Source organism: Ranitomeya imitator, chromosome 4 (genome assembly GCF_032444005.1).
Source record: "Ranitomeya imitator isolate aRanImi1 chromosome 4, aRanImi1.pri, whole genome shotgun sequence".
NCBI classification, from domain to species: domain Eukaryota; kingdom Metazoa; phylum Chordata; class Amphibia; order Anura; family Dendrobatidae; genus Ranitomeya; species Ranitomeya imitator.
The window spans coordinates 717547259-717559294 of NC_091285.1; the positions used below are offsets into that span (position 1 = coordinate 717547259).

The window sequence follows — 12036 nt, forward strand, 5'->3', positions numbered from 1 at the left end:
CATCAAACAGCTGCAGACAGAGTGGTCCCTGACAGGGGTGGGATCCTGTCAGAGGCCTTGCCAGAAGGTTACGGAGCTGCGCCTGCCCCACGTGCGGCAGCATCCTAAGAAAGGACACGAAGGGAATTGCGTTGCTGAGAATGAGAAACAAAGTCATAGCACAAGGAGAGGAATCCAGAGGGAGTTCTGCCCTGCAATAGGCTGCCTCTCTCTGAGGCGCAGAAGCCGGTAGCCGGAACACCGAGGGAGTAAGGATCTCTATGCTTTACTTCAGAGACTGGCAGGACAGTTAATTCCACGTTAGCTGCCCGACCTTATACCCAGGAGGCACGGTGGCAACTTGTGGGGGCTGAGGTGTCGTAGGGTCCCTGTAAAAAGCCTCAGGCCATCAGTCATACGGGTTGTTCCTATCCATCTGGGGGAAAGTGAGAAAGAGACATACCATCTAGAACACCAACATCAGTTGTGAGGACCTCACTAAGGAGCTCAGCAGGGAGGTACTACAACACTCAGGCGCTAAACGAAGGCTACTGATTTCTACCTGGAAAAGGGGACTCTGGATTTGCCTTCAGACCGGCCGGACTCTGCCTGCCCTGTGGTCTGGTGCTCTGGACTGTGGATGCTGAAGCCTTCAGTAAAGGTAAAGAGACTGCAACCTTGTGTCCTTGTTCTTCACTGCACCTTACAACATCCACCGTTCTCCATCTACACTCTGGGTTGCCCTGGGGATACACTTCACCTGTGGGATGGTATACCATCTAGCTGCCATAAGTCACCCTCACATAAGTCACAGTTCTAGAAGGAGAAGCACAAAGTAATGTAGACCACAGTGGACAGGTCTAGGAGTTGGAACACAGTAATGTAGAAGGCAAAGAACAGGTCTAGGAAAAGGAGCACAGAGTAAATGTAGAAGGTAGAGGACAGGTCTAGGAGAAGGAGCACAGAGTAAATGTAGAAGGCAGAGGACAGGTCTAGGAAAAGGAGCACAGAGTAAATGTAGAAGGCAAAGAACAGGTCTAGGAGAAGGAGCACAGAGTAACTGTAGAAGGCAGAGGACAGGTCTAGGAGGAGGAACACAGAGTAATGTAGAAGGCAAATGACATGTCTAGTAGGAGGAGCACAGAGTAATGTAGAAGGTAGAGGACAGGTCTAGGACAAGGAGCACAGATTCATGTAGAAGATGGGGACAGGTCTAGGAGAAAGATGACGGACCTTTGTCATTTATCTTTGGCAGGTTGGTTGTGACTTAGGTTTGGGCAGTCTCAATTGTAGCTGGTTGTAAGTAGTACAGTAGTAGTGGGAATGTGAAGTTACACATTAAGAAAGATTCTCCATTTTGTGCTTTTGACTCCATTTTCTTGTTGCTTAAAGATAAATTCTGTTATTTAATTAGGTAAAAGGTTACAGCTGCCATGAGGTAACTTTATCTTGTTGTTCACAAGTCTGTTATTCAACTAGGCTATTGTTTATGTTCTGCTACAAGGCCAGAGTGCGCTCTTGAACCAGATAATGAGGCACCTGTTGGTATGCTTTTTCTATGCCAAGAAGACACGACCATATCTGTAGTTTCTGTTTTTTCTGTATCTTCATGAGTTAAGTTTTTCCTGCATTTTTATAGGTTAAGAACCGTGAGCGTGTTCTTATGCTGATTGGTTGAAGTATAATTTCTATGATTATAAAAAGTGATGCACAATAAACGGGGCCCAGAGATCTGCTCGATCCCCCATACAGAGACACACAACTCCGTCTGGTCATTTTCAGTTGCCGGCAACGCCCTGTAGATTAATTTGAAAATCACTGAGTCAACCGTGAAGGATCAATTTAGATCCTCTCTCAACAGGCATAATAATACAGGGGACAGCTGGACAAAAAGGACAGGTCAAAGGGTGGATTTTAGATAATGGGTGTTATGGCACCTGTTTACAATGATGATAAGACCAGTTGCGGATGGATTGGTGCTGGGGTGAACCCAGTAGTGAAACGTGAAGCTGAGAACTGCTTGTTCATATGGGATAGTGCTTTCCATTTTTTTCCAGTATTAATATTTACACATCCTGAAGATATAATTGTGCAAATATGCAAATCCTGGTCAAGCAATTAGAAGGCAAGAACCGTCCAAAATAAGCGGTGAGAGATCAGTGATATCATGAACCCACATAGATAAACTGTGCTGCATGGTCATAAAGCTCTGGGCTGCACATCCTCCTCTTCACACGGATAGCTGATATGTACCAGGACATTCAGATCATCAGATAAAACCCAGCAGCAGAAGCCCCTACTTCAGCCTTCGGGACAGAAGAAGGACTCTATGGAATCTATTAATCCCGTCCTCAGTGTCGGATGTGAGCAGTGATCCACTCAGTGTGTCTTTTTCTTTTATATAACAATCTTATGGGGGTCTCGTTGGCAGGACCCCCATGGATTTAAACATTTGAACTTACATAGTAACATAGTAACATAGTTAGTAAGGCCGAAAAAAGACATTTGTCCATCCAGTTCAGCCTATATTCCATCATAATAAATACCCAGATCTACGTCCTTCTACAGAACCTAATAATTGTATGATACAATATTGTTCTGCTCCAGGAAGACATCCAGGCCTCTCTTGAACCCCTCGACTGAGTTCGCCATCACCACCTCCTCAGGCAAGCAATTCCAGATTCTCACTGCCCTAACAGTAAAGAATCCTCTTCTATGTTGGTGGAAAAACCTTCTCTCCTCCAGACGCAAAGAATGCCCCCTTGTGCCCGTCACCTTCCTTGGTATAAACAGATCCTCAGCGAGATATTTGTATTGTCCCCTTATATACTTATACATGGTTATTAGATCGCCCCTCAGTCGTCTTTTTTCTAGACTAAATAATCCTAATTTTGCTAATCTATCTGGGTATTGTAGTTCTCCCATCCCCTTTATTAATTTTGTTGCCCTCCTTTGTACTCTCTCTAGTTCCATTATATCCTTCCTGAGCACCGGTGCCCAAAACTGGACACAGTACTCCATGTGCGGTCTAACTAGGGATTTGTACAGAGGCAGTATAATGCTCTCATCATGTGTATCCAGACCTCTTTTAATGCACCCCATGATCCTGTTTGCCTTGGCAGCTGCTGCCTGGCACTGGCTGCTCCAGGTAAGTTTATCATTAACTAGGATCCCCAAGTCCTTCTCCCTGTCAGATTTACCCAGTGGTTTCCCGTTCAGTGTGTAATGGTGATATTGATTCCCTCTTCCCATGTGTATAACCTTACATTTATCATTGTTAAACCTCATCTGCCACCTTTCAGCCCAAGTTTCCAACTTATCCAGATCCATCTGTAGCATCCATCTGTAGATATTTTGATTGTTGTCTTGCTTGCTGGAAGCTCTGGGACGCAGAGGGAGCACCTCCGCACCGTGAGTCGGTGCGGAGGGTCTTTTTGCGCCCTCTGCGTGGTCTTTTTGTAGGTTTTTGTGCTGACCGCAAAGCTACCTTTCCTATCCTCAGTCTGTTCAGTAAGTCAGGCCTCACTTTGCTTAATCTATTTCATCTCTTGTATTTTCATCTTTACTCACAGTCATTATATGTGGGGGGCTGCCTTTTCCTTTGGGGAATTTCTCTGAGGCAAGGTAGGCTTTATTTTTCTATCTTTAGGGCTAGCTAGTTCCTTAGGCTGTGCCGAGTTGCATAGGGAGCGTTAGGCGCAATCCACGGCTATTTCTAGTGTGGTTGATAGGATTAGGGATTGCGGTCAGCAGAGTTCCCACGTCCCAGAGCTTGTCCTGTATTATTGTAACTATCAGGTCTTTCCGTGTGCTCTTAACCACCAGGTCCATTATTGTCCTGACCACCAGGTCATAACAAGATACGCCTGGTCTGTATATACAATATATCCACAGCTCCTCTGTAATCACACGGAGGATATGCCTGGTCTGTATATACTATATATCCACAGCTCCTCTGTAATCACACGGAGGATACACCAGGTCTGTATATACTATATATCCACAGCTCCTCTGTAATCACACGGAGTATACACCTGGTCTGTATATACTATATATCCACAGCTCCTCTGTAATCACACGGAGGATACACCTGGTCTGTATATACTATATATCCACAGCTCCTCTGTAATCACACGGAGGATACACTTGGTCTGTATATACTATATATCCACAGCTCCTCTGTAATCACATCGAGTATACACTGTGTCTGTATATACTATATATCCACAGCTCCTCTGTAATCACACGGAGGATACACCTGGTCTGTATGTACTACATATCCACAGCTCCTCTGTAATCACACGGAGGATACACCTGGTCTGTGTCACGATATGGTATGAAATATCATAAGTAGTTCTCTTGCTCAAGGCTGTGGGCTAACAAGCCCCCCTTCCCTTTCATTCAGCCAAGAGCTGCTTTGCCCCTGCACTGGGGGAAGTTTTATGGCCGAGAGGAATTTACGGCCAGGGTAGAATCTCGCTCCAGCTAGAACAGGAAAGTGGCTCCAAGATTCAGGAAAGATTCTTTGTTTAGTTTTTGTTAGATATTAGGCAAACGATTTAAGCTAGAAATACGAAAATATATATTTTTATTCTCACTCGGTGGATCTACACAACCCGCGAAACACGAGCTTCTAACTCCATCTGGTAAAGAAGTAGGGATTTCTCTGGAAATATGTATCCCAGATAGGACATATTTGATCTCATTAGAATGCTCACGTTAATCCGAGATGAATTATGGGTTTGGTATGACTCTGTCATGTTTTGTAGTGAAGTTATAGAAATTAGAGAGAATAGTTTAAAGTTTAGGCAGAATGTAGAGAGAGGAGGGTCTGGATAAGCCAGCCTTTCTGTGATGTCACAGCCTTAATGTTTTAAGTGTCTGGCAGGCTCTGAGGAGTCACTTTTTGCTGATTTCTCCCTCTGGACTGCTTTGTCCTATTGTCCTGGAAGAGCTGGTACATCCCATGGACTGGGATGTATGGAAACTGCACTAGCCTGGATGCCAGCAATGCTTTTAATATGTGAGTGTTATCTTTTCTCATTTATTCCCTTTATGTTATAATTACCCTTGTACATATTTGCAATTGTCTCATGTATAACATCTTTATAAACTATTTTTGATAACGCACTGCCTAGTTATTTTGAATGGGATATACTATTATATATTAGTTCGTTCTCCTGCTCTAAACCGTACCCTAAGTCTCTTGAAGGGAAAATACGCTACTGTTACTGTTGTGTTGGGTTAGCTTCGGACCCGTTTAATCGAAGCTGGTGGCAGCGAAAGTGTGCTGACGGTTGGATTATGCTGAAGCAACTGCGGGTTTGATAATTATTGTTCCTGCCTGTGTGGGAGTAGTTATCGCGTCGCTGCAGCGTGCCCAATAGCCAGTACATAGCAGGCAGCCTTTCTGGCGACTAATTACCCAGGGTGCAGTACCTAATCTGACCTGAGAGTAAGGGGGCGCCAGAGAGCTGCAAGTGTTAAGTGGAACTGTAAGCGGGATATACATAAATCCCTGCAGTTCGTGGTATATAGAAAAGCAGTGGGATACCTGGAATAAGCCCCTGCTGTAAACTAAGAGGTCAATAGCCTTGTGTGTGGTTTTTCATCACATTGTTAGCAGTGGAGGGATAACTAAGATAAGCCCCCCTGCACATGTGATAGCCGTCTGTCGGCCTAAAGTCACCCTGATCCGTGACGTAGGGGTGACGGTCACGGTGTGAATCCTGACCCAGTGGTGACAGCGGTCAGGGGAATCGTGACAATTGGTGGCAAGGTGGTGGGATATCTTAGAGCATTAGTGATTTGGTTTGAGTAATCATTCCTCTCACTAAAAACTTGCAGAAAGTTCTTGCGAGGACTCTGCGCAAATAAGTTTGGAGAACGAACTCAGTGCTTTTTAGTTGTGAGACAATTGCGTACTGGTAATTATCCCCTCCCTTTCTCTTCGTTTTTCTATCCTATCTTTTATTTGGCAACCATGGTTGTGCTGGGAGAAACCTTCTATGAGCAGCAGACCAGAGACACCCTTGTCGCCTTATGCAAGTCACAGCACATTGACTCTGCAAGCAAAAACAAAGCCCAACTGGTCGCAGATCTGGTGCAATGGGAAGCCGCTCGAGACCAATCTCAGAGCTCAGAGGCCGCAGAAGCCAGCACAAGCGAACATGGTGCTGCAACAGAGGTCCAACCACTGAATGCTGGCCCTGTTAGCAATCCGGGCGAATTGGACCCCCACCTGCAGGCGGCCTTGAAAGAATTCCCCATTGACGACCATGAGGGACGTCGGCAGCTGATTCAGCAATACCGGCAGGAGGCCCAGCGAGCTGAGAGAGAGGCCCGAGCTGAGAGAGAGGCCCGAGCTGAGAGAGAGGCACAGGCCCAGCGAGCCGAGCGGCAAGCTGAGCGGGAGTACCAGCTGCAGTTAGCCCGACTGCAAATGCAGGGGTTGTCTCAGACCAACCGTGAGCCCAGCAGCGCTCAGATACCTAAGCCCCGGCCCGATCACTTCCCTGTTATGGAGAAGGACGGAGACTTGGACACTTTTCTGCGGGCCTTTGAGAAAGCCTGCAGACAGTACCGGCTGCCTACAGATGAATGGGCCCGATACCTGACACCAGGGCTGAAAGGTAAAGCTCTGGAGGCGTTTGCTGCCCTCCCTCAAGAACAAGATGGAGACTATGAGGCCATCAAGCAGGCTCTGATAGCCAAGTACCAGCTTACACCCGAGGTGTACCGTAGAAAGTTCCGGACCCTCCAACGTGGCCCACACGACAGTTACAGTGATGTGGTGCATGGACTGGGGACCCACTTTGACCAGTGGACCCAAGGACTGTCAGTGACCACCTTTGCACAGCTGCGAGACCTGATGATCAAAGACCAGTTTTTTCATCTTTGCCCAGCTGAGGTACGACAGTTCGTGATGGACAGAGAACCCAAAGACGTGACGAAAGCAGCGCAGATTGCCGATGCCTATGAGGCCAACCGTAGATCGGAAGCGCGGAAGCCAGTCACCACCAGCTGGAGAGGGGGTAAGCCTGCAACCAACGCCAGTACCCCTGCCAGCCAACACACCAGAGGTCCTGGCCCTGTGGCCAACAGCACCAGACCTACCACCGAACCTCGCACGTGTCACACCTGCAAGCGGCCTGGGCATATCAGTACCTTCTGTCCAGACAGGCCGAAGAACACCCCAGCCAAGGCCCCAGGGCCTAATGCAGCAGTTCTTTTGGTGGGTGGTGTGGTTGGGAGGGTGTGTGACAACGTGCAGCCCGTCACTGTGGGAGGCCATGTTGCTACAGGCCTCAAGGACACCGGGGCTGAACGAACCCTCATCCGACCCGAACTGGCGGCCCCTGAAGAAATCATTCCGGGGAAAACCCTAACTGTCACTGGGATTGGGGGCATCAGCTGTCCCTTACCGATGGCCCGGGTTTTTATTGATTGGGGTGCTGGGAGCGGGGTGAAGGAAGTGGGGCTGTCGGATAATTTGCCCACTGATGTTTTGTTGGGAACTGATTTGGGGAGGATGTTTGCATACTACGTCCCTGACACCCCTCCCCAATCTACTAATAAGGGTGACGTTAACCCTGATGATGATGATGATGATGGGAAATCGCATGTGTTACCTGACCATGCTTTATCTTGTAATGATGCATCTAATAACCATTTTTTCCCTAGGATTGAGGGTGAAAATGTTGTACCTGTGCCAGCGGAACCTGATAATGATTTTTCTGTGAAGGTTAATGTGTCCATAGGTACAGGCGTGCCCAGCCACGTCGCTCTGCGGAGTGAGACGGCTGAGGAACCCCTAACAGGGGCAAGTGTCGGTGCTACAGGAAATGGGGAGATGCATGGGAACCGTGAGGAAGGTGACGCCATGAAAGTGACCAGTGCCACCGAGGAAGGTAACTGGCCCATAAGTAGCACTGCCCCTGGAGTGTTGGGGGTGGATGGGGAGGTAGAGCCCATAGCAGCGCCGGCTGATGGGCCTGTAGAAATCCCCGGGGAGACAGCCTACGTAGCTGCTGTCACCCGCAGTCAGAGTGCCCGGAACGCAGATAACTGTCAGCCTTCCGGACCCTCCTCAGTCATCACTGTGACTGAACCAGAGGTGGACCCAGAGCAGGTCCAAGAGGGTTCCCGTGGGGAAGGGACCCTGACGTCGCTTCTGGCTTCCCCTAGCCAGGAGTTTCAGGCCGCTCTGCACACAGATGCGAGCCTAGAGAGTTTGAGACAACTCGCCGGGACGCGCTTCTCCGAGACTGATAAGGAGAAGGTGTTCTGGGAACAAGGTAGGTTGTACCGGGAGACAGTACCCGGAGAATCACAAAAGGAGTGGTTGAGGGAAAGACAGCTGGTCGTCCCACAGCAATTCCGGGGTGAGTTGTTGCGGATTGCCCATGAGATCCCGCTAGCTGGACACTTGGGGATCAGCAAAACTAAGGCCCGGCTGTCTCAACACTTCTATTGGCCTAAGATGGGGACAGATGTGTCAAACTACTGCCGCTCCTGTATCACTTGTCAAAGAGTGGGGAAGGCGGGGCCTGCTCTTAAGGCTCCCCTGATCCCTTTGCCAGTGATAGAGGAGCCTTTCCAGAGGATCGCGGTGGACATTGTGGGCCCGCTGGCCGTCCCCAGCAGCTCTGGAAAGCAATACATCCTTACTGTGGTAGACTATGCTACCCGGTACCCAGAGGCAGTAGCTCTGTCGTCAACTAGGGCAGATAAGGTGGCGGATGCCCTGTTGGCCATCTTTTCACGTGTAGGATTTCCCAGGGAAATGCTTACTGATCAAGGGACCCAATTTATGTCTCGCCTAATGGAGGCTCTCTGTAAGAAAATGCAGGTGAAGCACCTGGTATCGAGTGCGTATCACCCACAGACCAATGGCTTGTGTGAACGCTTCAATGGTACCCTCAAACAGATGCTACGCATGCTGGTTGAGACTCAAGGGCGCGACTGGGAGCGGTACCTCCCACACCTGCTGTTCGCTTACCGAGAGGTTCCGCAGGCCTCGACGGGGTTCTCCCCCTTCGAGCTCCTGTACGGCAGGCGAGTTCGGGGACCCCTTGGGTTGGTAAGAGAATCCTGGGAAGAGGAGCCGAACCCTTCTGAAGTGTCCATAGTGGAGTATGTCATGCGCTTCCGTGACAAGATGCAGACCTTGACGCAGTTGGTGCATGACAACATGACGCAGGCTCAGGCTGATCAGAAGCACTGGTACGACCAGAACGCCCGGGAGCGGACCTACCACGTGGGTCAAAAGGTGTGGGTGCTGGTCCCCGTACCAACGGATAAGCTTCAGGCAGCCTGGGAGGGCCCGTACGTCGTCCACCAACAGCTCAACCCGGTCACTTACGTGGTCACGCTTGACCACGCTCGGGGTAGGCGAAAGGCCTTTCACGTCAACATGATGAAGGCTCATCACGAACGTGAACCTTTCGTCCTACCGGTCTGCAGCTTGCCCGAAGACGGTGAGGAAGACACCCTCCTGGACTTGCTGGCCCAAGCCAAGGCCAATGGGTCCATCGAGGATGTGGAGGTAAGCGCCTCGTTAACTGAACCCCAGCGGGTGCAGTTGCAAACCACACTGGAACCCTTCCGGGTCGTATTCTCCAACCGACCTGGGAGGACTGAGTTAGCAGTCCACGAGGTGGACACCGGGAATCACGCCCCACTACGGCGAACACCCTATCGAATCTCTGACCAGGTGCAGCAGACTATGCGCCAAGAGATCGATGAGATGTTACAGCTGGGGGTGATTCGACGGTCAAAGAGCGCGTGGGCATCACCTGTAGTTCTCGTGCCAAAGAAGGACCGGACCACCCGGTTCTGCGTGGACTACAGGGGGCTCAACGCCATCACAGCCTCGGATGCGCACCCAATGCCGCGCATCGAGGAGCTGCTTGAGAAGTTAGCCGGCGCAGATTACCTAACAATAATGGATCTGAGTCGAGGATACTGGCAGATTCCCCTGAGCCCTGAGGCGCAGGAGAAGTCCGCCTTTATCACACCCTTTGGACTGTACGAGTCCACGGTCATGCCCTTCGGCATGAAGAATGCCCCTGCCACTTTCCAGCGGATGGTCAACCTCCTGCTTCAGGGACTGGAGACGTACGCCGTGGCGTACTTGGATGACATTGCCATCTTCAGTTCCTCCTGGGAGGAACACCTGCAGCATCTTGAGGAGGTGCTCAGGCGAATTCACCAAGCAGGACTGACTATCAAGCCGGGAAAGTGTCAGATGGGCATGAGGGAGGTTCCCTACCTGGGGCACCGGGTAGGCGAAGGCACCATGGAGCCAGAGCATGGCAATGGTGATGGGTTGGCCCACCAGGGTGAACCTGCTGAGGTGCGCATGGAGGAGAACCATCAGGTCCTGCCTCCCTAGCGCACACCAAAAGGGGGAGGTGTCACGATATGGTATGAAATATCATAAGTAGTTCTCTTGCTCAAGGCTGTGGGCTAACAAGCCCCCCTTCCCTTTCATTCAGCCAAGAGCTGCTTTGCCCCTGCACTGGGGGAAGTTTTATGGCCGAGAGGAATTTACGGCCAGGGTAGAATCTCGCTCCAGCTAGAACAGGAAAGTGGCTCCAAGATTCAGGAAAGATTCTTTGTTTAGTTTTTGTTAGATATTAGGCAAACGATTTAAGCTAGAAATACGAAAATATATATTTTTATTCTCACTCGGTGGATCTACACAACCCGCGAAACACGAGCTTCTAACTCCATCTGGTAAAGAAGTAGGGATTTCTCTGGAAATATGTATCCCAGATAGGACATATTTGATCTCATTAGAATGCTCACGTTAATCCGAGATGAATTATGGGTTTGGTATGACTCTGTCATGTTTTGTAGTGAAGTTATAGAAATTAGAGAGAATAGTTTAAAGTTTAGGCAGAATGTAGAGAGAGGAGGGTCTGGATAAGCCAGCCTTTCTGTGATGTCACAGCCTTAATGTTTTAAGTGTCTGGCAGGCTCTGAGGAGTCACTTTTTGCTGATTTCTCCCTCTGGACTGCTTTGTCCTATTGTCCTGGAAGAGCTGGTACATCCCATGGACTGGGATGTATGGAAACTGCACTAGCCTGGATGCCAGCAATGCTTTTAATATGTGAGTGTTATCTTTTCTCATTTATTCCCTTTATGTTATAATTACCCTTGTACATATTTGCAATTGTCTCATGTATAACATCTTTATAAACTATTTTTGATAACGCACTGCCTAGTTATTTTGAATGGGATATACTATTATATATTAGTTCGTTCTCCTGCTCTAAACCGTACCCTAAGTCTCTTGAAGGGAAAATACGCTACTGTTACTGTTGTGTTGGGTTAGCTTCGGACCCGTTTAATCGAAGCTGGTGGCAGCGAAAGTGTGCTGACGGTTGGATTATGCTGAAGCAACTGCGGGTTTGATAATTATTGTTCCTGCCTGTGTGGGAGTAGTTATTGCGTCGCTGCAGCGTGCCCAATAGCCAGTACATAGCAGGCAGCCTTTCTGGCGACTAATTACCCAGGGTGCAGTACCTAATCTGACCTGAGAGTAAGGGGGCGCCAGAGAGCTGCAAGTGTTAAGTGGAACTGTAAGCGGGATATACATAAATCCCTGCAGTTCGTGGTATATAGAAAAGCAGTGGGATACCTGGAATAAGCCCCTGCTGTAAACTAAGAGGTCAATAGCCTTGTGTGTGGTTTTTCATCACATTGTTAGCAGTGGAGGGATAACTAAGATAAGCCCCCCTGCACATGTGATAGCCGTCTGTCGGCCTAAAGTCACCCTGATCCGTGACGTAGGGGTGACGGTCACGGTGTGAATCCTGACCCAGTGGTGACAGCGATCAGGGGAATCGTGACAGTCTGTATATACTATATATCCACAGCTCCTCTGTAATCACACGGAGGATACACCTGGTCTGTATATACTATGTATCCACAGCTCCTCTGTAATCACACGGAGGATACACCTGGTCTGTATATACTATATATCCACAGCTCCTCTGTAATCACACGGAGGATACACCTGGTCTGTATATACTATATATCCACAGCTC

General features: G+C 49.0%; 1 protein-coding gene across 4 annotated transcripts in view; it reads right to left on the reverse strand.

The window, feature by feature from the left end:
* The window catches only part of LOC138677423 (N-acetyllactosaminide beta-1,3-N-acetylglucosaminyltransferase 2-like), an 86004-nt gene that overhangs the window by 25189 nt on the left and 48779 nt on the right, over window positions 1-12036 (reverse strand). The gene's annotated exons all lie outside the window — the stretch shown is intronic.